This window comes from Fundulus heteroclitus, chromosome 6, assembly GCF_011125445.2.
Source record: "Fundulus heteroclitus isolate FHET01 chromosome 6, MU-UCD_Fhet_4.1, whole genome shotgun sequence".
Lineage (NCBI taxonomy): Eukaryota > Metazoa > Chordata > Actinopteri > Cyprinodontiformes > Fundulidae > Fundulus > Fundulus heteroclitus.
In genome coordinates this window covers 7,982,303-8,009,179 of record NC_046366.1, presented here as the reverse complement: position 1 = coordinate 8,009,179, position 26,877 = coordinate 7,982,303, and positions in this window count along the sequence as shown.

Sequence of the window (26,877 nt, the reverse complement as noted above, 5' to 3'; positions counted from 1 at the left end):
GCAAATTTGTACATGATCGGCACTCAGTCACAGATTAAATAAAGATGTCACAATGTCACAACTACCAAAACTAGGTTTGTGTTTCTTCTGATGTCCTTGGAGTGATTTTCAAATGATTGCAAAAGGCAGGAGTTTATTTGTGATAAAGAATTGTGCAGTGAGGTAACCAAGTGCATCTTCCTTCCAAGTGACCAGGTAACTCCAGAGAAGACATTCATTTGAATTTAGGGTATACGCAATAATTAGTTGTTACAATGCAGTCCTTCATTAAGATGTGAGATGTTATTAGCTTTTGCTCAATGAGCGGAGATTTTTATTTACTGAATACTTGTCTTACAACAGTGCAATAAATCATATTAAGTCCTGGATTTTTAAATCTCTCTTTGTCTAGTTCTAGTCAAGCCACTTCTGCTTTATATTTGTAAGTTCAGAGTGGCAGTTCAAGCAAAAAAGAAAATTGGTTTGCAGAAAAATTAGCCGAGTAGAGGTTGCAATGACAACAAAAGGTCTTTGAGCTGATGGATGAGACAAAAATACAGAGCAACTGATAAGAGTGCATAGTGAAGCACAAAGCTCTTAGGAGACAAGGCCAGGTTCCTCTCCAGAGTAAGTACTGAGCAATACATGAAAAGGACTGTCTCTGAGACCAGAAATGAAGAATGGCCTTAGAAATTAAAGGTCCATTTTAAATCAGACCTACAAAAGAGACTGTGGTGTATTCACAGGAAAATTGTTATAGCCCTTTTTCATAGCCAGGTTAACCTTTATATATGAGCAAACACATTGATTACTATGACACACACACAGGATTTAAAGGGGACATATTATGATCCTTTTAAACAGGTTAGAATAGGTCTATAGGCTATGCAAAACATGCTCATTGTAACTTTCTGTTTTGCTTCAAATACATTTTAAAATTATTTTATTTGCTTTTAAGTGTCAAAATGGGCTGTCCCTTTCCTATTCATCTGAACTCTTCCACCCTACATACCTTTTTGTGTTCTTAGATCAGTGGATCAGATGCTTTTATCTGTCCCAAAGTCTCTCTGTAAATCTAGAGAAGAGATAGCTTTTACAGTTCTGGCTCCTAAGTTGTGGAATGAACTGCCACTGGTGGTCAGGCAAGCTCCATCTCTTGATGTTTTTAAAACCCATCTGAAAACACACTTTTTGGCTGTTAACCCAGAGTGAGTTTTTTTCTGTTTCAATTGTACTTGTTTTCTTTCTTTTTGTTTACATTGTAGTGTTTTACGTATATATTTTTTATATTTTTTTGTGCTGCTCTTTGGTCAGCTTCTATGTTGTTTTTAAAGTGCTCTAGAAATAAAATGGTATGGCAGGGCACAGTAAGACAGTAACAGCAGAACAATTGGTGCTTTCGTCGTCAAAGTTGCCCGTAAGAGAAAAGAAAAAAGCTAGATTTGTCGCTAGTCACTGACTCCTCTGGAGTCAGGACATGGGACAAGATTGAGCTCTTGAGCATAGCAGTGAATATACTGCTTCAGAGTCACTTTCTGAATAGGACTTGCAACCCCCTCCCAAACTGCTCCACTACCTCCCCTGTCATAACATTGAGCGACACAAAGCCTGGAATCAAGTCTGTGTTTCTGTAAGAGTACCCCAATAATGTTTCAGGACATTTTGCATCCCAAGGAAGCTTTCTTTGACACACACAGCAATCTGCTCTGTGTGCCCATCTCTGGCCTCATCAGTCATAACAACATACATTTCTGTCCCCTTAATCTCATTACATATGTTTGCAGTTATTTCTCTTGAAATGCTGGTGATCACATCATCCTGTGAGAAATGAGACAGGTACGTGGTATGACATGGAGAGGTGGCATTTTTTTTTTTCAAAACAGGATCAAATTTCTTTAGCAGTTTCACACATTTAAGAAAATTGCCCTGATTCTTGTTGGACTTGTGTTCTTTGTATCCATGGAATGGTGTGCCTTGTTGGCCAAGGAAGCTGGTTATGGCTAAAATTCAATGAAAATACTTCTTCCTATCTAAAATGTCAGCCGTGCTTGCTGAATGGAGATGCTGAAGAACATCTTGTTTCTGAGTGGTCGTGAAACGTTGCCCAAAGACCATAAAAGATACAGGGCTGGCAGTTTTTTTAATGCTCCCTGAAGGCATCAAAAGGCATTTTCCAATTTGAAAACCCTGAACCACAGAGGTCATCCTTTTTTGAACGAATGTTCCACTTTCTAAAGAGGTAATATGAAAAGCAGAAAGAGGAATTCCTGGCCATAAGTATTCTAACCTGTCATGAACAGGGACAGATGGACCCAGTATTCAAGCCAGACAAGTAGGAGGTATGATCCTGAGGGTTTAATAAAGCGATTTAGACCATACAGGGGCAGGCAGAACTCAGTGGTCAGAATGACAGTCCAAAAACGGTACACAAAATGGCAGTCGAAAACAGGCAGGAATACAGAGGAACAGGGAACAGGCAAGCTCAGATTATCCAAAGGCAGATATCAATATGTAAAGAATAACTATTTAAGAAAATCATACTCAAAGCAATGTAAATAAGGCCTACCTTATAATCCTATCTGCTTTTTTTAACCTGGTTCTTGTTCCATCTCTGGGCTGTTCTCATTCTTCCTCCTGCCTCGGTCATATTTCCATCTCTGTTCTAACATGCGTAGATCAACCAGAACCACATGGAAATTATTATTGTTGAAAAAATAAAAACTTGATTTGACACTCATTTGTTGCAAACAATAATAAAGTCGCTTGCACCTTTGTTGTCAGCTTTCTTCTGGGGTGAAAACAGGCAAAACTGAATTTGGACCCATTTTATCCCATAGGGGTAGTTAGAGCAACATGTGAATCACCCTTTCTTATCAGGTTATTGTTCCTTCTCTGTGTTGTCTTCCTCATGCTGTCTTCTTTCTTTCTCTCTGCTGTCTCTTCCCATTTGTGCTACATTCATGCATCGACCAGAGCAAATTCTTATTATCCATTGTTATATGACATATTGTCAGGGTTCTGCTTTGGCCTGGACAATTTCTAGACTTTTCCACCTCTCATCCAGCCCAGTTGCCTCCAGCTTCTACTCCATGCCTGATCACTGCCACCTGCCGCTTCTAATCAAGCCAGACTCTGACCACCTGTCCACCTGCCTATATATTCACTCCTCAGTCTGCTCACCCTTGCCGGATCGTCTTTGTCCTCCAGCCTGCCTTCGTCCCTCATCGTTTGCCTAACCGTCTCCTCGCCTTACGCCTGCCTCACTCTCCCTCTTTGTGCCAGCCTGCTACTCACTCAGCGCCCAAGAACTCTTGCTGCTGAGCTGCCGGTTCCTCCTCGACCCCAGCGCTCACTCGCCTGCCCAGTAGGCTTCCTTGCTCCCTGCGCCTACCTGGCTCTGCAGCACAGCACCCATGGTCCTCCTGCTCCTTTTCATCCACCTGCTCCATTCTGGTACGGTTCACTGGTTACCCTCATCCACTACCCATCCTTCAATAAAACTCTTGAAACGTATCTCTGTGCGTGGCTGAATCCGGGTTCAACGTATCTCAGTTCATGACACATTTGATAATGTGAAATAGTTTCTAATTGTTCTCTCACCTGAGATGTTCCCCTGTCTTTTGAAAAATGACCTGATGTTTATGGTGGGCAAATGACTAAAAAAAAGTATACGGTATATACATTTCTAAATTAAGCAAGACTGGAATTAATTACAATAGGTTTAACGCTAGAATACATTCCAATACCGCTAAAACCACCAAAAGGGACAATATATACCCCTCCTAGATGCAACAGTGTCCATGACCCATGCAGAAAAATTGTTCTAACTAATGTATATTTTAAAGATTTATATGTACAAACTAAGGAAAACTAATAAAACAGTCTGGATCCGTTTTGGAAAACCCATGAACTGAGATAAATGGGTTTTATTTTAACAGAGATACAAGCATTTGAAAATCAGAGGGCATAAAAAATTACCCCCTTTGTGGTTCCAGTGTCAGGGATATTTATTGGATTTAGCCCATTACTGTACTTTTTTACAAACCAATGCTAATCTAATCAAGTACATAACAAAATTCGGTGGCACCATATTAATTCAATTAAATTTTATTCATATAGCGCCATTTCATGAAACATGTCATCTCAAGGCACTTTACAAAGTCAAATTCAATCAGATTATACAGATTGGGTCAAATGCAGATTGATCAAAAATTGATCAAAAATGTCCTATATAAGGGAACCAGTTGATTGCATCAAAGTTCCGACAAGCAGCATTCACTCCTGAGAAACGTAGAGCTACAAGGAGAGTCGTCTGCATTGTCCATGGCTTTGCAGCAATCCCTCATACTGAGCAAGCATGAAGCGACAGCGGAAAGAAAAACTCCCCATTAACGAATGGGGAGAAAGGTAAAACCTCCAGCAGACCCCTGACTGGGGGTTAGAGAAGAAACATTCAGTTACTAAATTTGCTTATTCATCGTGTCAAAACACACATCTGTGCTCATCAGGGATGGACGTCTTGGCCTCAGAATGTGATGCCTTAGTCTTGGGCTTGACCTCTTATTGTTGGGTTTAAATTTTTTTTATTAAGTCTGGTTCGAGACGCTGTAAATTGAATGGACGTGTCCTCCCAGATTCATAGTGACCCCAATCTGTCCCCCACACTGCACCTACATAAGGCGATGGTCAACATTGGCCGCTAGTTAGACTATTTTACATTGCAGCCTACATTGATTGCAGCACAGTCAACTGGATTGACTCTTCCTGCGCTCCCGACGTACGGAATATAAATACTGCCGGAATAACTTTGGCACAACACCTGAACACAGTCAGAACTGCCTCTCGGCTCTCCAATTTAGAAAGTTGGATTTATCTCACCAGCCCAACTTAGATTCATGCTGTCTGCTTCTCATGTAAGTTACATGTTTATGTGTTCATTTGTAAAGCTGAGAGGCGCTGGGAGCACTCAGCTTTGAAGTTATATTGTTCTGAGCTCTGTAGATTCAAGCTTCTGTGTAAAAATAAACAAAAAAAATACATGGGGACGACTTTGACTCCCCAGCGACTCATTGCCGAGCATGTGTTTATTGGGGGGAGTTTTAATCAATTGAGGAAGAAAATGAAGACATAAAAATGTAAGAGGTTATTCACAATTTTCTGCCTTTTCGGCGCGTTTCAGAGAGCAGCCAAGTCTAATTCTAAAGATTTGGCCTTCATCTTGGCCTTGGCATCGGAGGGCCTGGTCTCGCTCTTGACTCCATCTCTGGTGCTCACTGCATAACATCTATATTTGAAACAGTTTGTTTACACTTAGGGTGTGACCGCTCCCTAACAAAGAAAAGTTAGATTCTGAGCTATTCCTCACACCGTGCTCTGGCCTCCACCGCAGCTTATGGACTAGACCCCTGAACACGTCTGACATACCGAAACAGGTTTAGACCAGGGGTTTTTACGGCATGTGAGCGCCCATTTTTGGTATGGTTTGCACATTGTGTAATAAATGAGAATGCTTGTTCAACCTTAGTTATACTAATTTATAAAAAAAGACACAAAAAAGATCTGGGGCTTCTGAAAAAGCATCCCAGGCTTAAACCCCCAAAGCGGACAGTCCCCTGCTTACTCTGGTGTGTTGCTTTAATACATAAAATCATTAATTAAACATTGCATTTGGTAGCCATTCGGTTGTCTTTGTGTGATATGGATGATCTGGAGTATTTAAATGTGGAAAATGCAAGAACAGCAGAAATCTGTAAGAGGCAAAGACTTTTCCACAGGATTTTGTGAGTGTAAGTTCATACAGGCACATAAACTATGGCAATAGGATGAATGCTCATTTACATATTCAGTGGTACCATAAACAGATAAGTTCAGGTTTGTAAGGATGTGTTAAATAACAGTAATGAATGATTCTACAAAGCAATACAAAGTTGTCTCTGGTGATCAGCTTCATTGGGTAATAAAACATGTCTTTACTGATGGGAGTTATCTCTTGCAGGATGACAGCATGATGGGTCACTGAAGAAGCGGAGTAGGAGAACAATGATGTCAATGATTTGCTACACATTTTCCAGGAGCTGTATTTCAACCTAAGGTTGTTGTTTTTTTCATCATCCATCATCATTGTCCTGAGAATACATGATACCCAGTAAGAAACATTGCATTGATTTTTCTTTTATTTACCACCTGTCTGCAATGGTCTGTTGTACATAGAAAACAACAGGGTTTGGGTTTTCGCCGTAATTGATTTTTTATTGATTTTTATTAAACTGAGTCTATGTCCGCAAATAATTTGCTTTTGACACAAATGTGAGATGGATATTTAAACTTGTTTTCGACAATTACATGATCAGATTTGACTGACTTTGTACAGAAAAGTTTAATGTGATAGTAATATTGCACTATACTTACAAGTTTATAGGAACTTACAAAGAGTATACTTTTTTTTCTTTTTGCTGCATGAAAGTCACAAATTTGAATGTATTCCATTAGTATTATATGTGAGAGGCTAACACATATCAAACCATAAATATATATTGGAGGTTAGTTGAAAAACCTTGGTGGGGTCCAACTCTCACCAGAAACGAGTCTGACTTACTGGCGGTAATGCGGACCAAGCTCTGACACCTATCCCCCTTTTAAAATAGGGGGACCACCACCCCAGTCTGCCAATCCAAGGAAACTGCCCCCGATGTCCACGCAATGTTGCAAAGTCGTGTTGACCAACACAGCCCCACAACATCCAGAGTCTTAAGATACTCAGGGGGAATCTCATCCACCCCCGGGGCCTTGCCACCAAGGAGCTTTTTAACCACCTTGGTGACCTCAGCACCAGAGATGGGAGAACCCAACCCGGAGACCCCAGGCTCTGCTTCCTCAACAGAAGACGTGTTGGTAGGATTAAGGAGGTCTTCGAAGTATTCCGCCCACCGACACACGACGTCCCGAGTCGAGGTCAGCAGCACACCACCCCCATTATAAACAGTCTTGATACTGCACTGCTTCCCCCTCCTGAGACGCCGGATAGTGGACCAGAATCGCCTTGAAGCCATACAGAAGTCTTTCCCCATGGCCTCTCCAAACTCTTCCCACGCCCGAGTTTTTGCCTCAGCGACCAGCTGGGCCGCCTGCCGCTTTGACTGCCGGTACATATCAGCTGCTTCCCTGGGCTGCCACCTTATGGTGGTGGAGGGGTTTGAGTGTCCAAATGACCCTAGGAGCTATGCTTTCAGCGGCTTCATGCCCCAAGTAGGGTCACCCAAGGCAGACAGGTCCTAGGTGAAGGACCAGACAGAGAGCAGCCTGAAGACCACTTATGATGAGTATGATAAATAGACATAGTGTTCCCTCTCCCAGACGCGGGTAGTCACCTGGCCCCACTCTGAAGCCAGGCCTGGAGGTGGAGCATGCTGGTGAGCACCTGGTGGCCAGGCTGGGCACAGCCCAAAGAGGAAACATGGGTCCCCCCTTCAATGGGCTCACCACCTTTCGGAGGGGCCAAAGAGGTCGGGTGCGTTGTGTGACAGGTGGCAGTCGAGGGCGGGGACCTTGGCATTCTAATCCTCGGCTGAAGAAGCTGGCTCTTGGGATGTGGAGTGTCACCTCAGCTAGTGCGCAAGGTTGAGAGGTTCCAGATAGAGATGGTTGGACTTACCTTGACGCATAGCTCTGGCTCTGGAACCAGTGTCCTTGAAAGGGGCTAGATATTCTTCCACACTGGAGTTGCCCCTGGTGAGAGGCGCTGAGCTGGAGTGGGCATACTTGTTGCCACTCATCTTGGTGCCTGTACATTGGGGTTTACCGCGGTGAACGAGAGGGTGGCCGCCCTCCGCATATGTGTGTGTGTGGGGGTGGGGGGGGGGGGGGATGCACTCTGACTGTTGTTTGTGCAGATTTGCCAAACGGCAGTTCAGATTACCCACCCTTTTTGGAGTCCTTAGAGGGGGTACTGAAGAGTGCCCCTCCTGTGGACTCCCTTGTTCTTCTGGGTAGGCCCAAACACATTGTGAGGGTTTGCTGGGAACGTCTGGCAGAGTCCCTGATAGGGTTAAGTTTAATAACCCTTTTATCCTGGAAAGAAAACCAACACAAACACAAGTTTACACTCTTCCCAGAGAAAGAGGGCAGATGAGCCAGAAACGTGAGGCCTGTTCCATCGCAGTCTTGGGTCCGTCTGCGCTAGGCTACCTCTGTCTTTCTGCCTTAATTGTCACACATCAAATAAGGGACAGGAGGATTCAGGAGTTCACAACATGGGGGTTAAGAAACAAAATAAGGGACAAGGGGGGTTTTACAACATGGGGTTGGCACACAAAGAGGTGTAGGATTAACATATACAGCAATACATTCCTTGTCTGGGTAAAACATCTGTTTCTTCCTGTGTGAAGTTAAAACAGTAGAACATTCCTTAATAAAAAGAAAATGATTACATTCACATTTCTTTAACAGTCCCCCATGAGACAGTGCTTTAACTCCCACCTCAGGGAGAGCTTTGAACATGTCCTGAGGGAAGAGATCTTTGTCAGTCCCAACAATCATCCACCCCCTCTGCATCAGATAACTCTGTGAATCAATGCCCTAACCCACCCTGTCTTTCTCAACACCCCAAGGCAAGGCAAGGCAAGGCAAGGCAAATTTATTTATATAGCACAATTCAGTACAAGACAATACAAAGTGCTTTACATGATTAAGATATACCAAAATAATAAAATGTAGATAGAAAATAGAATAAAAGCAAGTAGGGATAGAATGTAGTAACAAAAAAGAACATTAAAAACAGTAAAACTGTTTAACTAGAACAGTCAAAGGCAATTTTAAACAGATGTGTTTTTAATCTTGATTTAAAAGAACTCAGGCTTTCCGCACTTTTACAGTTTTCTGGAAGTTTGTTCCAGATAAACGGGGCATAGGAACTAAATGCTGCTTCTCCATGTTTAGTTCTGGTTCTAGGTATGTGGAGTAGGCTGGAGCCAGAAGACCTTAGTGGTCTGGATGGTTGATACACTGATAACAAGTCTGTGATGTATTTAGGTGCTAAGCCATTTAAGGATTTATAGACTAACAGAAGTATTTTAAAGGGAGGAAAAGACCAAAGTGAGGAAGGCTGCAGGTCTGGATGGCTTAGGTGTTGGCATCATGGAACAGGTCTTCAATATCACTCTGAAACAAGGGTGAGAACTACAGCTGTGGAAGGCCTCCAGTGTGGTACCGGTGCCTAAAACCACACATCCCAAAGACCTCAACAACTACAGGCCAGTAGCACTTACATCACACCTGATGAAGATCCTCGAGAGGTTGATGCTCATCCATCTTTACTACCTTGTGAGGTCTTCATTGGATCCACTGCAGTTTGCCTACCAGCCTGGCTTTGAGGTGGATGATGCCATCATCTACCTACTATACTGATTGGTTGACAGGTACTGAGAAAAGTTAACATTTTTGAACTCCTCCGAAAGACATCGCAGGTTGTGCTTCGTTCTATTTGCTCAAATCATCCTTCACACTGCTTTGCATTTTTTTGCTCTTGATCGGGCCTCTACATAGGGATAACATGTAAATCAACCACTCCAGTTGCCTCATTCGTGTTTGGTGTGAACATACATAACAAACTCAATAAAATTTTACAAACGTGCTGATGGTTGCACAGATTCTTGATCTGATCATAAATCATTTACACTGACTATCAGTTGCAAAAGTCCATTTCAACAAGAGTATGAGTACCTGCAACAGACAGGCTGGAAATATGGAGAGCAGAGGCAGATATACAGAAGATGGTAGGGGGTAGAATCAGGGGAGTTATTTAGTGGTAGTGGTAGTGGTAGTCGGCCAGTGGTAATCGATGTCAAGCTGAGGTGCGGCTCCAGGCTCGATTGATGGTAATTCGGTGGAGGGTGGACAGGCAGGTGTACGGCAAGACACCAGCGGGAAGAGGAACCTCAGGTAGACCAGCACTCCAGGAAGCTCAGGGGATTCGGAACTGTTAGCGGGCTGAAATAAAGATAACCACAGAGAGACCAGATTGGAAGTGCAGGAGAAAGGGAGGATCTGAGGAAGTAAGACAAGGAGCATTAGCGGGAACGGAGACAAAGAACCAGGAACAACTAGGAATAAGGTAGAGGTCAGGTACCGCTCAGATGAGCTAATGCTCTGACGCATTCCTTCCATCTCCGGCCACCGTTTTACTCTAATGAGGCTTGGAAATGAGAAAGAGCTGCTGCTGACATCTGCCTGCCGCACCATGCTGGAAACAGGTAAGAACAGCACACCACACCACAGCTGCCCTGAACCACATACCTGAATATTATATTTTTGTTTTTTACCTGAATATCATTTGTTTCTCAGATGCTTATGTCCATTTGCACACACTTTAGCGACTCTGGGGTATTGCTTGTACAATCATGCATATTGTATATTTTTCTCACATGGTTGTGTAAATCGGCTGTCTTATTTCCTATTTACCTTGAATATTCTTATATGAATATGACATATCAATAATTGCGCAATGCTTACTCTCTTTTTTACTTATATGTTGTGCCTTTATGATAAATTCTCTTTCTAATGCTTTAGAATTCAACTTTAGATTAGGTTGTTTTTCATTACTGATCTAGTTTTTTTTTTTCCACTGTCATGCCCAAATTTCCACATTGTGAAATAATAGAGGCATTTCTTACCACATCTTATCTTATTCCAATGTAGCTTTTACTTCATATTTAGTGTCACTGTCCTTCTGGAACGTGAGCCTTCACATTGTATCAAACCTTTTTTGCATATTTACACCAAACTTTTTAGATTTTTTGTTGTTAAGCAAAAAAAAACAGGTAAGCTTTTCCTTACACTTCTCTATGTTGTAACAGTTGTTGTTTGTCTATGTGCAAATTGGAATAAAAACACATTGAACATTGTGATATGTTTTGAGCATGATATATTAACTGAAACAAAAATCTGTATTTTCTCTTCTTTCTTATGCACTTCTTGTTACTGTGCACTATTTTATTTTTATATTTGTATCGTGTTCATGTTCAAATAAATAAAATTTCAAAATTTCAAATTTCAAATATGCAATGTGAAAAAAGGAGAAAAAGTTTAGTATGTAAAAATACACTTCCAACAGATTTTATCAAATAGGTCAAATAAACCTAACTATAAGAGAAAACAGGATGTATGTATTAGCCACAGATTTATAAACATGAACTCATAATGTGCTCAGTGCTTAATAACTGTAATGTTTCTCTGGGCTCAGTTTATTTAATTGGGGCAAAAATACCATTTCTTTTGCAATTTGTTCTAACTTACCTTTTGTGCTTTTCTGTTTTCACTTTGTCTATTCGCTGAGTTTAATTTAATAGCCTGCTCGAATTAGAGTAAGCTCTAATACAATAATTTAATATCTGTAATCCCATAAAAGTTCAATTATCCCCATCCGTTCCTATTTAGCCATCTGTATCAACCTTTATCCCAGAGCCCTCCATCCAGCTCTCTGGGACCAGCTGAGAAAAACTCTATTTCAGCAATGTCTAATTGGGCTCATTTTCAGACTTGGTTTTGTTTTATTTCAACAGACTTCTATAATACCAGATGGAACAATTAGAGTGGATTAATAACCTTCCCTTTTTGCTGCTTTACCTCTGTAAAATCCCATTAGTTTCTGTCGGAGTAACTAAATCTAAACTTTAAGCATGTGGATGACACAATGCTACCTTAATATAAATCTCCATGACATTCATATAAAGGATGAAAGGTAAATAATTTATTCTTCTTTTACTTTCTGAGGGATTGCTTTCTTATTTTACTTGGGGTTTCCATTGCTTATTCTTCAGGGCTGTTGGGAATAGCACCGGTTAAAAAAAAGGGACTGTACATACACACCATGTTCTGTAAATAAATTTAAATATTTTGCAAGTTTGTGCATTTGTATTTGTATTTGATTAAAAAAAACTTCAATCTAAATATGTTATCTGCATTTGAAACAAGATATTTACATACGCTTTATAAAAATATAGATAGGCTTTTTTCTCACACTGTCACTGTAAAAGGTGTGTCTGAGCAAAGAGGCTCAGTTTCACAAGATTGTATCAAGGGTGTTAAATTTCAGTCCTCGAATCCCGGTGCCCTTCAACTTTTAGATGTGTTCCTGGTCCAACACACCTGAATCAGATGGGTGAATTACCTCCTCAATATACAGGCTCGTTCTCCAGATAATGACCTGATTATTTTAATTAGGTGTGTTGGATCAGGAAAGTTGCAGGATTTCAGCCCTTGAGGAGTGGAGTTTGTCACCCCTGGATTATCTGCACCTCTCAGCTCCTGAATCAGTGACTTTCTCACCAACAGGCCACAGGTGGTGAGGATAGGGAAACTCACATCTGCCCCACTGATCCTCAACACTGGAGCATTGGAGGGTTGTGTCCTCAGCCCTGCTCTCTTTACCTCCTCAAGCACGACTGCTTTGCTATTGCTAAGACTCAGGGCTCCTTAATGTTACCACGGACCGTCTCATTCATCCGGTTTGATGATTTGGCAGGAAGAGAGGAGACAAATAATCAAAGGCAAAACAGTTAAAACATATATTTATTACAATTTGGAATTTCAAATGGGAGACAACTTACAAGTTTTATCAACGACGCGGATAGCCTAATCTTACCCCGAAGTATCTTCCATGCATTGTAAAGTGTGTCTAAGCGTTTACCCTCGAAACAAGCCTTTTAACACAGAGACGGCTCCAAAGGGGGCCGGACTAACCCCCCTCAGCAGAGACATTCAGTCAGTCTCAGACATGTGCTTTCTGACACTCGACCGTTAAATGTAATCTATTGCCCTAGCCTGTTTCTTGGGAGTTTCCTGAAATACCATTGAAGCCCTGAGAAAGGTTTTTTGAAAACACTATCTAGTCCATAAGGCTCTGATAAATTTCCCGTTCTGTGCTCCAGCTGGCACCCTTACTGAAGTCAGAATGCACCCATTGTATTCTGCAACCAACTCCCATCCCAGGTTACTGTGTTAAAGATTAATATATGTATAACTTTAAAATACACTATTATCATATAAGTGATTATATATTTTCATAACACTATCCACCCCACAAACATGGTGTTGAAGTTTGCAGATGACGCCACTGTAATGGGTCTCATATCTAACAATGATGAGACCTACTACAAAGAAGAGGTTCACACTCTGACACAGTGGCGCTTCAGGGATAACCTCATGCTGAACACCACCAACACAAAGGAAGTCATAATGGATTAAACGAGGTCCAGGAAGACTGAACATGCTCCTGGTTTCATGCAATGGGAAGTGGTGGAGCGTGTGAACAGCATAAAGTTCCTGGGCACTCACATTTCCTCTCCTGGGCTAAGAACACCTCCCACCTGGCGAAGAAGGCCCAACAAAGGCTCCACTTCCTCAGGAAGTTGAAACGAACCGTTCTCTCTTTACTCAGCTGCTCATACATTTTTATAGAGGCACAACTAAAAGCATCTTGTGTTGCAGCATGATAGTGTTGTATGGAAGCGTCCCGACACAGGAGAGGAAGGATTTAGGACGGGTGGTAAGGACAGCACAAGGGATTGTGGGATGCCGTCTACAAGATCTGGACATGGTTTTTGCTGAAAGAGTCCAGAAAAGAACCTGGGGTGACCTGGCTGCGGTCACCCCAGGTTCTTTTCCTGAATAATGTGGTGTTTCTATTGTAGATTTCTGTAGTAACAAAAAGACTCTTGAAATCAAAACAATATTTTAACATATTTAATCTAAAAGGTAGAGGGATGTTTTACAGCTTCAGAACTGGACTCTCATACACAACAATATGATGAGTAGATTTCCAGATGCCAGAGAGCCCCATTCATTCCACACACAGACATTAAGTAGGACCCATTGTATACACCCAACCAACCGCGTGCACAGTATGATATCAGTGTTCTGTTCATCACATTGATCTGAGAAGATCATAATGTAATGTAGACGTGTCCTAGCTGACATGTCTTCCCCTAATCAATCATACTGTTCAATCTAAGTATGTCAGACTCTGTCTCCAGTGTCTGTTGTTTATCTGCAGTTTCCATGGTAACTACCTTTCTCTGTAATCTCATTATTCGTAACAAATTTGAGTTAACATTTTTTGGGCATTTTGTTTTACTTAAATTTAATGCAAGTTTATGTTTTGATAAACCGTTTTTTGTTTCATATTTTCAGACTCTAACATGCACTTAAAATCTGTTAAATTGTGTCAGTACGACTTTGGTAAGCAACAAAGCCGCTCCGCTCAATGGTTATTCGGAGCATTCCAGTACACTCCATCTTTACCTGATCGGCCCCCTGAGCTGTCTACAGGACTGCCAGACTGTGATGTCGAAACTAGAAGTGCATTCGTGTAAAGGCCCTCACATACTCGAACGTACACAAGGTGGACTATGCGCGGACTCCGTGCATGCCGGTACGTGCAGGACAATATTCACAACCGCATACAGGTACGTGTCACACTATAATCTTCTCAGAGGCAAAAAGACTTTACAAACTGTTTTATATGTGACACCAAGCTTGATACACTGAGCTGCTCCAAGCAAGGATGCCCAACATCACAGTCCCTCTCTGTTCTCACTGACAGGTGTGTGGCCTGCTGGAAAAGAAATGCCTGTAGGTGCTCAGCTAACTAATCACACATTTTCCCATACGTTCAACCGCTTTGTCCCACTGGCAGAAAATGAGGGAGTTGTAGGAATTTGCCACAAGAAATGTAGGCAACAGTACGCACACCTACGAAGGGTAAAACGTCCGCAGAGAGTCAGCATAAAGTCTGCACAGCTCTCAGTATGTGCACAGTATGCCTAAGTATGTGGGATCCTTTAGGCAGCCTGCACCCGGAGTATACACTCTAGCAACAATAAACCTAGAAAGTTAATTCAACATAAAACTTACATTTATATTATGTTAGAAATAGGTTCAACTACTCTATCCTCCCGACAGAGACATAGTTCTGTGTATGTGAAGGGGTGGAGTAATATTACAAACTTGGGAAGAATATTTAGTGCACCTTATAATCCGGACAAAGACGTGCATAGACACGTTAATTCACTGTGCGCCTTATGGTCCAAAAAATATGGTAGATGCACCATTTCTTTCAAATGTTTTCTTTAGTATTTCTAAGTTCCTACCAGACACAAAAAAATCTGTATCATCTGCGAAGAGAACAAAACGTAATGTCTTTGATGCATCACAAAGGTAATTTACCAATAAAATAAAAAGTTTAGGCCCCAGCACAGAGCCTTGAGGAACTCCACATGAAATTGTGCTTAATTTGGATTCATGGTCCACATATTCAACATATTGTTGTATGTTTTCTAAATAACTAATACTTGGATTTAATGCTAAACCTCTTATTCCATATATTTGTAATCTTTCTATTAATATATTGTGATCAAGTGTATCAAAACCTTTTTCAAGTTGATAAAAACTCCAACTCTGGCTTTTGTTTTGAATTCAGTAGCTCCTGTTATTTTCATTATTGCCAAATCTGTACTTCTAAAACCAAATTGATTGTCACTTAATAAAGAATGTTTTTCTATAAAAGGATCAAATCTTTTAACGAAAGACTTAACCAAGATTTTTGAAAATTGAGAGCATATTTGCACACTTTTAGCTTCTCAAAGAGTGTTTGTTTGGACATTCATGCAGACATCATGCAGATTGTACATTTTTCACATTGTTCTGTTAATAGACTTCTATTCTTCCTCTTTTTTAACATGAACATTTCACTTTTATAAGATGCTAATTAATATTTGCGTACTTTAGCCTCTCAGGGAGAAGTACATTCATGCAAAATAGTTTTTTTTACATCACTCTGCAAATCGACTGCTGCCTCTCTTATTTTTAATGAACATCTCATTATTATCTGAATATATATTAATATTTGCAACATGTTTCCCTATCTGATAAATCTTTCTTATTTGTTGTGCAACTTAGTCTTCTCTAGCAATGCTTATTCTTGGATTCTCCTTGGGTGTTTTTATTTGTGTCTATGTGCATGTGTGTGCTTTCAGACCCGATGTCTCTCCAAAATTTCATTATGGTTACATAATGACAATAAAGATTGTTGATTATTCAACTGGGTACAGTTTCCAGATGCCTAAGGATGAACAAGACTTTTGGAGGTCTACAGTTATTGTCCTAAAATGCTGAGAGCAGTTATGTCAGGGAGAACAGGGCAAAACTTCAGCAAATTGTTGAGAGAAGCTTGTTAAAGCATACCCAAAATTCAGCAAATATAAATACTGTAACTTTGTAAATCCTAACTGACCTAAAATTAGGAAAAGTTTAATCTGAATTAATGTTACACAGTTAAGAAAACAAAGGTTTAATGCCTTTTTATACACTGTGTAACTATCTGGTTTCAACTGTATATGAAGACTTCACAGTAACGGATCCGAATCCCTCGGCTCTAATTAAAATCTTATGGCTGGGCCCTAAGTGTGCTGCAAGCTTGTTGGGCTAATGGGAGCACACAGTGAAACTCTAATGATAAGGATTTGACAGTTGGGAAAGTCCAGTGTTGGCTGAAAGGCCCACAATGGTCTCTGTCATTCTGTCATGTTGGAAAACTAATGGTAGAATATTTATCATCAATACATCACAATGCAGAAGACTTTCTTTTCTTTAAGAAAAGTCATTCAATATCTTGAACCTGACTGTGGTCGCTAATGTCTGACTCCTATTGTCTGTTTCATATTTACAAAAAAACAGTTGTTGTTAAGGTAAAAAAAAGACCTACATTTACCTTTGGTTTGTTTAGTGGAACTATGGTTACTGCTGCTGACATAAAATTTGGTACAAAAACTATAAAAAAAAAAAAAACAATTGGTTGATATAAGTTATACAGCATCCCCTGAATTGGTGCAACCAATTAGATTCACTCTTGTTTCAAATTCGGATGCTATTTTTAAGTTTTTAACTTGTCAAAGCTGTCAAGTCAGGAGCTCCAAAAGTTTTTCCAATTATAATTTTTGCTTAATGTATTTTAAAGTGGGGGTTTGGTGAAATCTCAATAAATGGTTAGTATCTTACCTGCAACAGACAACGGTCAGCACTGTCTCAGGCTGAAACACTGGCTGGGACTGGAATTATAATGAGTTTAGAGCTCATAACTAGAAGTTTGCATTGGATATCTAGTAAATTGACAGCACTACAACATAACTTTTTCACACTTCAAGTTACACCCAAATCGACATTTAATAGTATGATTCTTGGGTGTTGGTGTTTTCAATGTTGTTTATTTATGTTTATTCCTTTCAAAACAATTTTCTTAATTATTTTATTTTTCAGTTATTTGTGTATTTCTTTATGCTGTTGGATTAGTATTAGTATGAGAACATGTCCTGTTCTCCTTGCTCAAGTTCTGTAATTATTTATTAAAATGTATTTCAGACTCATTACAATTTTGTGTCTGCAATTGGTCTTACTCTCAACCTATAAATCAGAAACAGAATCAGCTTTTTGCCAAGTGTATGTACATATATAAGGAATTTTACTCTAGATAGTACAATGCTCACAATGTGCCTACTATCCAATCATACAGTAATACAATAATGCAGTAAAGCAAATCAAATACAATCTGCAGTATAGCGAACACATATGAACACACTATAAACATAATGGACAGATTGAGACAATATTCCAATTGTGCAATGAGTAGAGTGGAAAGGATGTAGCAGCAAGTTATTAACATTATTATTGTCTACATGTTGGAAGTGGAAGTGATGTACAGTTGTCACAATACACAATGATGACAGAGAATTCTGAAATAAATGTATATTTTTTTCAGTGTTACGTATGTGAGGTAGGTGGATTTGGTATATAGTATATACAAAAGGACAATATGGACAGCACTAAAAGAGAATAACTTAATAACTGATAAGTGGTAGCCACCAAACAGGTGGTTAAAGAGAGGCAGAATTACTGGGTTATACCACAAAAGTTTTTTTGTTTTACTTTTGACACTGTGAGTCAGTCAGCTCTTCATTAGAGTGATGGTTCATAAAAAAAAAAAAAAAAACTGTTCCAGCTGGATCAGCAGCTCATTTGGCAGGTTGTATAACACATCCGAGATCTTAATGAATTAAATATGTTATTAAATACTTTGTTTGTGGAATGTGGCGACAACAAAATCACACAAAAATTATCAATGGAAATGAAATTAATTAACCCATGTAAGTCTGGATTTGGAGCCACACTGAAAATGAAAGTGGAAGAACACACTACAGGCAGATCCAACTTTGATGTAATTTCAACATGAGGCTCAGTAGCATGCGTGGCTCCTACCTGCCTGTATGACCTCCCCACAACACCAGGGCATGCTCCTGATGAGGTGGTGGATGGTCTCCTGAAATGCCACACCACACCATAACTGACCCACTGCCAAACCGGTCATGCTGGAGGATGTTGGAGACAGCAGAACGTTCTCCACAGCGTCTCCAGACTCTGTCACATGTGCTCAGTGTGAACCTGCTTTCATCTGTGAAGAGCACAGGGTGGCGGCGAATTTGCCAATGTTGGTGTTCTCTGACAAATGCCAAACGTCTTGCACGGTGTTGGGCTGTGAGCAATTGAATAACAGAAATAGAATGAACATCCAGAGAACATTACTATATAATGCTGTTTATCTGAATTAACACTATATTTTGATTAACAAATCCTCTCTACTAGGCAAGTGAAACTCAACTAAACTACTAAGCAAAATTAAGATAAAAGAAGCTGAGCCAAGGAACTATTTACATGCAAAAACAAAACAAAAGACAAAACAAAAGTGGTTGATCATAATCAGAATAATTCATTGAATCCTGGCTCACTGCGGATCTGACTTAAGGTACATGGAATGGAGTTAAATTAGCTTAACTAATTTAGAAAAAAACATTTGGCATGTTTTCAATCCATTCACAATGCAAATCCTGAGTTACACAAAACATTATTTGAGAAAAAAAACATTTTAAAGAATGATTTGCATAGTAAAATAATTTACTTTAGGGACGGTAGATTTTATTTATGCGATAAATATTCAATATTAATGTGGGAATAAGGCTCATAGCTCTATCGAACGGCGATGGAGCGAAACAAACAAGCCTTATGCTTAAAACAGGCTTCTTTTGAAAGTCTTGAACCGGATGTAACCAGGTGTTAAATAGCATTTTGGCTAGCGGATTTTCGGCGCTGACTTAGTCATAATAGGTGGCCGGATAACATAAACATTAATATCCCATCAATGTATGAAACCCCTGTTGAGATATCGTTTGTTATAACCATATAACACATTTGAACCATATCAGCAATACCATGGAACAGGATGCTAGCATGAGCTAATTCCATTAGCCCCTTTGTTTAAAGACACCATGTGAGTGTGATACACAAACATTTGCCAATGACCATGTAACCTTTCCTTTTGGGTCTCTCTGCTGAACCTGTCGGTGCCTCGTGTGAGTCTGGTCCACTTTGGTTATTCAAGGAAGGAGCACTGAAAAGCAGGGAAAATCGTTGGTCTGTCCAGCAATGTGGCCATGAGCTTGCCGAAGCGTGGAGCATCAGTCGAGGCCTTGGTGTCCTGCAGGCAGCCTCTGACCCGGTTGCAGTCCCTATTTCAGCAGGTTTTGCTCAGCATGCAAAAGTGGGTCATTCTGCTGGCTTTTCAGCTCTGCGTTGCTTGGAACCAGCTCTGTCCGGAGTCCGCTGAGAAAGCAAAACAAAGCTGGCATAGACGGATTCGTTCACTTCGGCATCTGTTTTTAAGCAGAAATGAGAGACTTATCTTTGAATCGGCAGGCAGTTCCTCCGGATGCCCGGGAGGACCTGAGTTTCAGAGAGGCTCATGTCTCACTCAGCTCGTGGCCTCTTCCAGGCCCCATACATGGCTCCTGCATGGCGGCCTCTCCTTAGAGTCCCAGGACGGAGCAGAATGAGGACTGGATCTCTGCCCAGGGGTAGACTGAAAAGAGCTGAGAGGTGCAGTCTGAAGAGATCTTGAATGGGGAGCGGTCTGGGTTTACAGCAGGCACCCTGCGGAGAGACTGTCTTTGCAGCGGGGTGGTGGAATCCCTTCTGGTCCCTCCTCCATGGTACATGGTCAGAATTCAATCTGACATCATTTATTTCATCATGGCTTTATTATGGCACAACAAAACCATATTATTTCCCCTCTAATTCATAAAAACCTTTGTTGTTTTATCACATATATTCTCAAATACATTGAGGTGTGTGGCTGCATTGACAACATGTTAAAAAGTTCAAAATGATATAGATATTTTTGCAAGGCACTGTGTATGTCCATTGCTTCCACTTTTTAAGGGCAGAGTCGGTTTTAAAATGGCACCTCTTGCAAGGAACAACAGAAGATTTTACATTAGTATTTATAGAGAGCCAACTATATTCTTTTCCCTTTCCAGCTTAGTTTGGAGGGTTGTTGAACAGCTAGGTGGTGCAAGTTTGACATCTAAAAGCAGGGTGCATAAAACACATTTTTGCTGAGTACAAGTTTGGCATTCCAGGGATGAGCCTTTCAGCACAATACAAAGGCAGCAGATACTAAGAATATATATTTCTAGTACACACTGTACATTTTATATTTGTAGGACGAAATCTGTTCCACCTTCTACCCTGGCAGCTGTGGGAAGAATGAAAGTTGTAAATCTTCACACTAAAGTAAAAAAAAACGCTTTATGGAGAAGGCACCCTGTAAACTTGACTGCATTTTCTGTTTTTCTATGTTCCTCAGATCAATCACTCATTGTTTGGTAACATTAATGGCTTCATCAATATGTTAAAGTGAAAGTATTACATTATTCACAAACTGATTACTGCTGCTCTTATAAAATTGTAGTGAGGCTAATTAAAAACAGCTATAATTAAATGTATTATTTGCATGGGATTTTACCTGAAAGAGTCATGGTTTACTGACATGATATCAGTCTCCCAGCTGTTCTATAAATGATTTTACCTTTTAAATTAAACTGTGGTAAATTTTTACTTTTAAACATTTAAGGTTTATTAAACAGTTGATTTTATGAAACTTTTGTTTTGCATGTTTAGTCCATTGTCCCCCATAGGTTATAGCAGAACGCAATGCTTGACGTCTAAAGCGACATATTAGCCAGTGTGTTACACAGTTTACAGCAATTAAAGTAATTGCCTCACACCTTGTCACCATTTTCTGTTATCCTGTGGTAGGCTACACGTCACCATGGTGATCATTGGGGAGAGGAATATGATGCCAGAAAACCCTGATAAAGTGATGTGCGGACTTTAATCGAAGATTTGACATGGCTTATGTGCGTTTTTGTTATTTATTTGAAAGATCCTTGTGTATAGTTATGTGTCACCAGCGCAAGCATGAATACCACTGTGGTTTTGAATGCTTGTGATAAAGTCAATCTATGATTAAAGTCTCAAATGAATAGAAATTGAACATCTGAGAGGAATCATATTGCAGTTTGGCTGCAATTCACCACTTTACCGTCTGTCGCCAATTTCCCAACTCCAAAATAAGTGCACGCCTAGATCAGAGTTGACGTGAGGACCGTGCATTTTCTTATCCCGTGTGTGGTTTTTTTTTTTTTTTTTTTTTTTTTTTTTGTGGTGTGGTTGTTGTGTGGTAAGTGACATATGCAAGTTTCAGCGCCCATTTTAGTTCTACAAATGACACAACTGAGCTTTGACTTGGAGTAGGAACCTCCTTGCTTGGTGAATTTACCTGTATTACAGGGTCCAGTTCTACTTTTATTGAACTGGACCCAAGACATGTGACTTCACATTTTTTACAGCCATCTTTTCATACACAACAGAATTATTACTTTTTTTTCTGGTTATGAGTTGGGTAGGTCCTGCTGCACCAAAGCATCCCCAAGCAACGGCGCTTCTACCTCCATGGTTCACAGTTGCTATGGTGGTTATTTTCCTGTAATGCTGTATTTGGTTTATACCAAGCATTTAAGATTGTGTCTAAATAATTACCATTTTGACATGTTTTGTGAAGCAAAACCTGGATCAACTTGCTGACAGGTACCAGGAAGCTGTGCTGTGATTCAAATGTTTCAATTAAAAAGTAACAATACAAGGACTTAAAATGAGGTAGCGGAGCACAGGGAAGAGCAAAAAACTGCACCGAATGGCAAAGAAAACACGCATAATAACAGAAGGCTCCAGTTGAGAGCAAAATAAACTAGTAAGTACATACACTACCAAGTTTACGGTCACCCAAAAACTTTCAAATAATAATTTTGTCCATCAAACCTTACCTTCATCAAATAATCTTCTATTTGTGGCAACTGCAGCCTTGCATATCTTTGACATTCTATCAGTAATTTTGCTGAGCTAGTCTGAAGAGGTGTCCCCACCATGCTACCTGAGGCAACTCCCACAGGTTGTATTGGCTTGATGGGCACTTCTTACGCTTATATGGTCAAGCTGCTCCCACAACATCTCAAATGTCTGGTTTGTATTTTGATTAATTGCTCTCATTGAAGAAAACTGTGCTTTTCATTAAAAATATAAGGATATTTCTAAGTGACCTCAAACTTTTAAGTGGTAGTGTAAGCATTGAGGCAGGGAAGATAAATGACAGGCAAACCAGAAGAGCTAATGTTTTCAGGTAACTTCACAGCTCTGAAAAAAGCTGAGGCAAACAATCATGCCTGTGATGTTGACCTGGCTCCAAAGGGGCTCAAAGAGGACCCAAACTGGATGATGCATGCAGCACTCTGAACACTCCTTCACTACACAAGAAAATGGAGGTTGGACTCCGCAAGCTAGCATCAGTGTATCCAACAGGGTGCCTGATGCTGCACCAATCTCTGTTGCTGCCGATTTCCCTGCAGAAAGAAAAGCCAACAATAACATCAGACCAAATGAGCAGATGATCAAGTGCAGTATGTTGCTGATGAGAGTGCTTGGGAAGCATCAAACCAACCGAGCAAACATGAATCCAAACATGACTTTTTTTTAAGTAGGCTGTTATCCTAATTCTAATGTAAGTCATCTACGTTATCTTATTTTTTAGATGAGCTGTTTTACGAGTAATGATTAATATTTGAAATTCTAATAATATACAGTATGCGAAAAACATGCTGATGTATTTCAGTTACTCAAAGTACTATAAATGGCACTTTCATCCGGAAACTTACTGCATATTTGTTTACATTGCAACTGTCTACTGTTAAATCACTGCTGCACTTTATCCGGAAATCAATTGGAATTTATCCTGTAAATTACTGCAATTTATTACTGCATTTTAATCCTGTGCTGTAAATTAACAGCAACGTATCCTGTAGAGTTACTGCAATTTTTCTGAGCTGTATGAAAACGAAATTCCGTTCTGTATGCACTCTGTGCATACAAAATGACAATAAAGAAAGTCCAAGTCTAAGTCTAAGTCTTAAATTCCTGATGAAATTAAACATTTTTAAAGTCATAGGCACGGCTAATGTTTTATGCTTCTTTTTAAGTTTTCTTTCAACCTCTGCCATCTCCTATCCATATTTATCCCTGATGTGTGTTGGAAGTGGAGACAGCTTGTTTTTGTTGCCCTCCAGTTGAGTTCAGGCCTGATGACCTTTTGCATATAACACATTTCTGTGAATGTTACCTGAGAGACAATTTGATATTGAATAAGGTTAAATATTTATGTATGCAGAGACCCTGTGTAGGCTGGTCAATATATTGAGTTTTTGAAGATGCATATTTTCAGATTTAAGATAAAATAATGTTGAAATGACACAGGTTTGTTAAGTCCAGGCCTAATACTGAATAAATATATTTTACGGAAGGAAACCGTAAAAGTAAAATGATTATTGAAATCATCCATATCACTTATGTCTTTAAGGATCTTTTTTGTTTTATATATTTTTTAATGTTATTTTAGATACATCTATGAAAACAGAATATAATTAATTCATTGTTTCAGTAAACGTAGCACACTATAGATTCACATGTTTGTAAATGCTTTAACTGAATAGCAGAATACAGACATGGACAAAATTGCTGGCACCCCTCTGTTAATCAAAGAAAATCCCACAATGGTCACTGAAATGACTTGAAAGTGACAAAGGTAATAATTAATAATAATTTGCTGAAAATTTACCAATCAGGCATTACTTTTGAACTATGATTCAACAGAATAATAATAAAAAAGAAAACGAAGGAAACAGGCCTGGACAAAAATCATGGTACTGTTAATTTTAATTTGTGTAATCTTTCGCTAAAAAGCTAAATTAGTTTAATCAGATAAAAGCTGTGCAGAGTTCTTAACAGAGAAGCTCTCCCTGTGATTTAGAGACATGCATTCATTCAGTCCGCTTAAAGACACCCAAATTAACACATGCTGGAAAACATAACATATCCATTGACACATTCCTTCTTCAGACATCATGTGAGGAGACCACCCCCCTTGGAGGGGTGTTTCTAAGCTTAGAAAAAGAGCATTTGGTTTTGAATCAGGGCTCTAATTAATTTTGGGATGTTGCCTAGTTTGTTTGCTGTAAGAGTCCAGTGCTGCAACCTTCTGATTGTTCCTCTGCTGAATTAGAATATATAGTAAAGGTAAACTCTGAAGTGGAGTCCTCCTTAGAGGGTGTTTACAGTGGTAAGCTGCTAGGAGAAGTTAAAAGAACCGGGTGTTACTGTGGGCAACCACATTTAAATACTAAGAAACCCCCAGAAAAGATAGAAAATTATTTTACCATAGGGACATGTTAATCTGAGGTGTGACTTCTAATTAGGATTACAGATGTATTCAAGCTTGCAACCAGTCAATCTGTCTATTTAAAGGTTTACAAGTAGTCACTGTGCTGTTTGGTGACATGGCGCGTACCATACTGAACATGCTCCATGTTTACAGACAGAAAATTAAAGCACACTTAGAAAAGAACACTGTCCCTGCTGCGATACATGGAGGAGGCTTGGTCATGCTCTGAAGCTGCTTTGCGGCATCTGGCACTGGATGTTGTAAATCTGTGCATGGTTCAATGAAATTACTAGACTATCCAGGCATTCTGGAGAGTGCTGCCTAGTGTCAGAATGCTGGGTCTCAGTTGTGGGCCATGGGCCTTCCAACAACATAATGACCAAAAAGACACAGCTAGAACCACCCAAGAATATATATATATATATAGGACTATTCTGAAGTGGCCTCCTATGAGCCCTGATCTAAATCTTATTGGACATCTATAGAAGGAGCATAAACACGCTTTATGGAGAAGGCACCCTTTAAACCTAAGACAAATGGAGAAGTTTGCTCACAAGGAGTGGGCCAAAATACCTATTGATAGTTACAGAAATTATTTGATTACAGTGGTTGCCTCAAAAGCTTTCCCAACAAAGTTTTAAGGTACATGTACCATAATTTTTGTCCAGACCTGTTTTATTTTTTATTTGCCTGTTTTATTTATTTATTTATTTTTTCTTTGATTGGCAGACGGGTGCCAACAGTTGCATCTGTTTCTGCTTGCGTCCCTTATCACCTACAGAAAAAAAGATCTTTGGTGGCGGCGCCACTATAATCATGTGTACCTGATGTGGTACGCTTATGTTTACCGTGAAGTGCACAAAACTAGCAAACTGAACAAAACTTCAGATTTCATTGAAATGGTCATACAAACTGATGACCTGTTCTCATGATCAGCACCTCATGGTTGTACCAAGTTTTTTGACTTACTGCCTTTCAATTTCATGACATAATTTTTTTTGGGATGTTTTGTTTTATTTACCTTTACAACTAAGAAACAGTGTGCCCAGTGGCTACAATCATAGTATATATAAGTCATGCATTAAGTTTCAGCACACCGGTGAGTCTATAAGTAAAATGTACATAGTTAGAAGTCCAAGCCTAAATCTCAGATCTACACCTATCTTTTTTGGAAATGACCAGTAACAACCTCTAAGCATTATGCAGCTCAGACATTTAGGGTTAAAAAATATTTCATAAACATTCTATGAAGATAATTTTGACTTTTGGGATAATGTGCACTTGTTTTGCTCGGGCTAGTAAAGCTGATCCTGAGGCAGGATACTTTTTGTCAGCTATCGACACCTAAAACATAAAAAAATCTCACTGCTTAAAATTATCAAAGATACACAACTAATATTTCAAGTAACATAAAAAAAACGTGTTAATGTATGTGTCGCTTCAGGACCACAGGTGGTTCATTTAGCAGAAAATGTCCTGTAAAAACGACTCTCGAATGCAAATGTCGCATTTTGCATATTTCATTTATTCAGGTACTTTTTATCTGTGCTCACCAGGGGCTTTATTGTAAACAGGGGAGACTCAAGCCAAGCCATTGCAGGGTAACAATTAGCAGAACATCCCTGAAGGTGCACTGAAGCCTGGGAAGGACTTCAAATCAGTTTTGTGAGCAGAATAACTAAACACAGGCTAGATTAGAGTCTTCTAAATTGTTAAATTACGTCCAGATACATGATACAAATATATCTGATACTTTTCTTATAGGGGTCAACAGTTGTTGCACAACACCAAAAACAAAGGGCGAAACAAGCTGCACTGAAATACTAAGAAAGATGGAGAAGCAAACAATCTGGATGTAGAGGTGACACACTGCAAAAATAGAACTAAGAATAAGTAAGATTTTCTTGCAATGAGTGTATTTGTCCTTGATTTGAGCAGGTAAATTAGATTATTTGCCAATGGAATAAGATTTTTGCACTTAAAATGGGAAAAAATCATCTCCATCATCTTATTTCAAGTGCAGTATATCTAATTATCTTATTTTAGGGGTAGAAATACTCGTTCCATTGGCAAATAATCTCATTTGCCTGCTCAAATCAAAGACAAATACACTCATTTCAAGAAAATTTTACTTATTTTTAGTTCTATTTTTGCAGTGCAGAAATGGTTCTGGAGAGTTTGCTTCAGGTTAA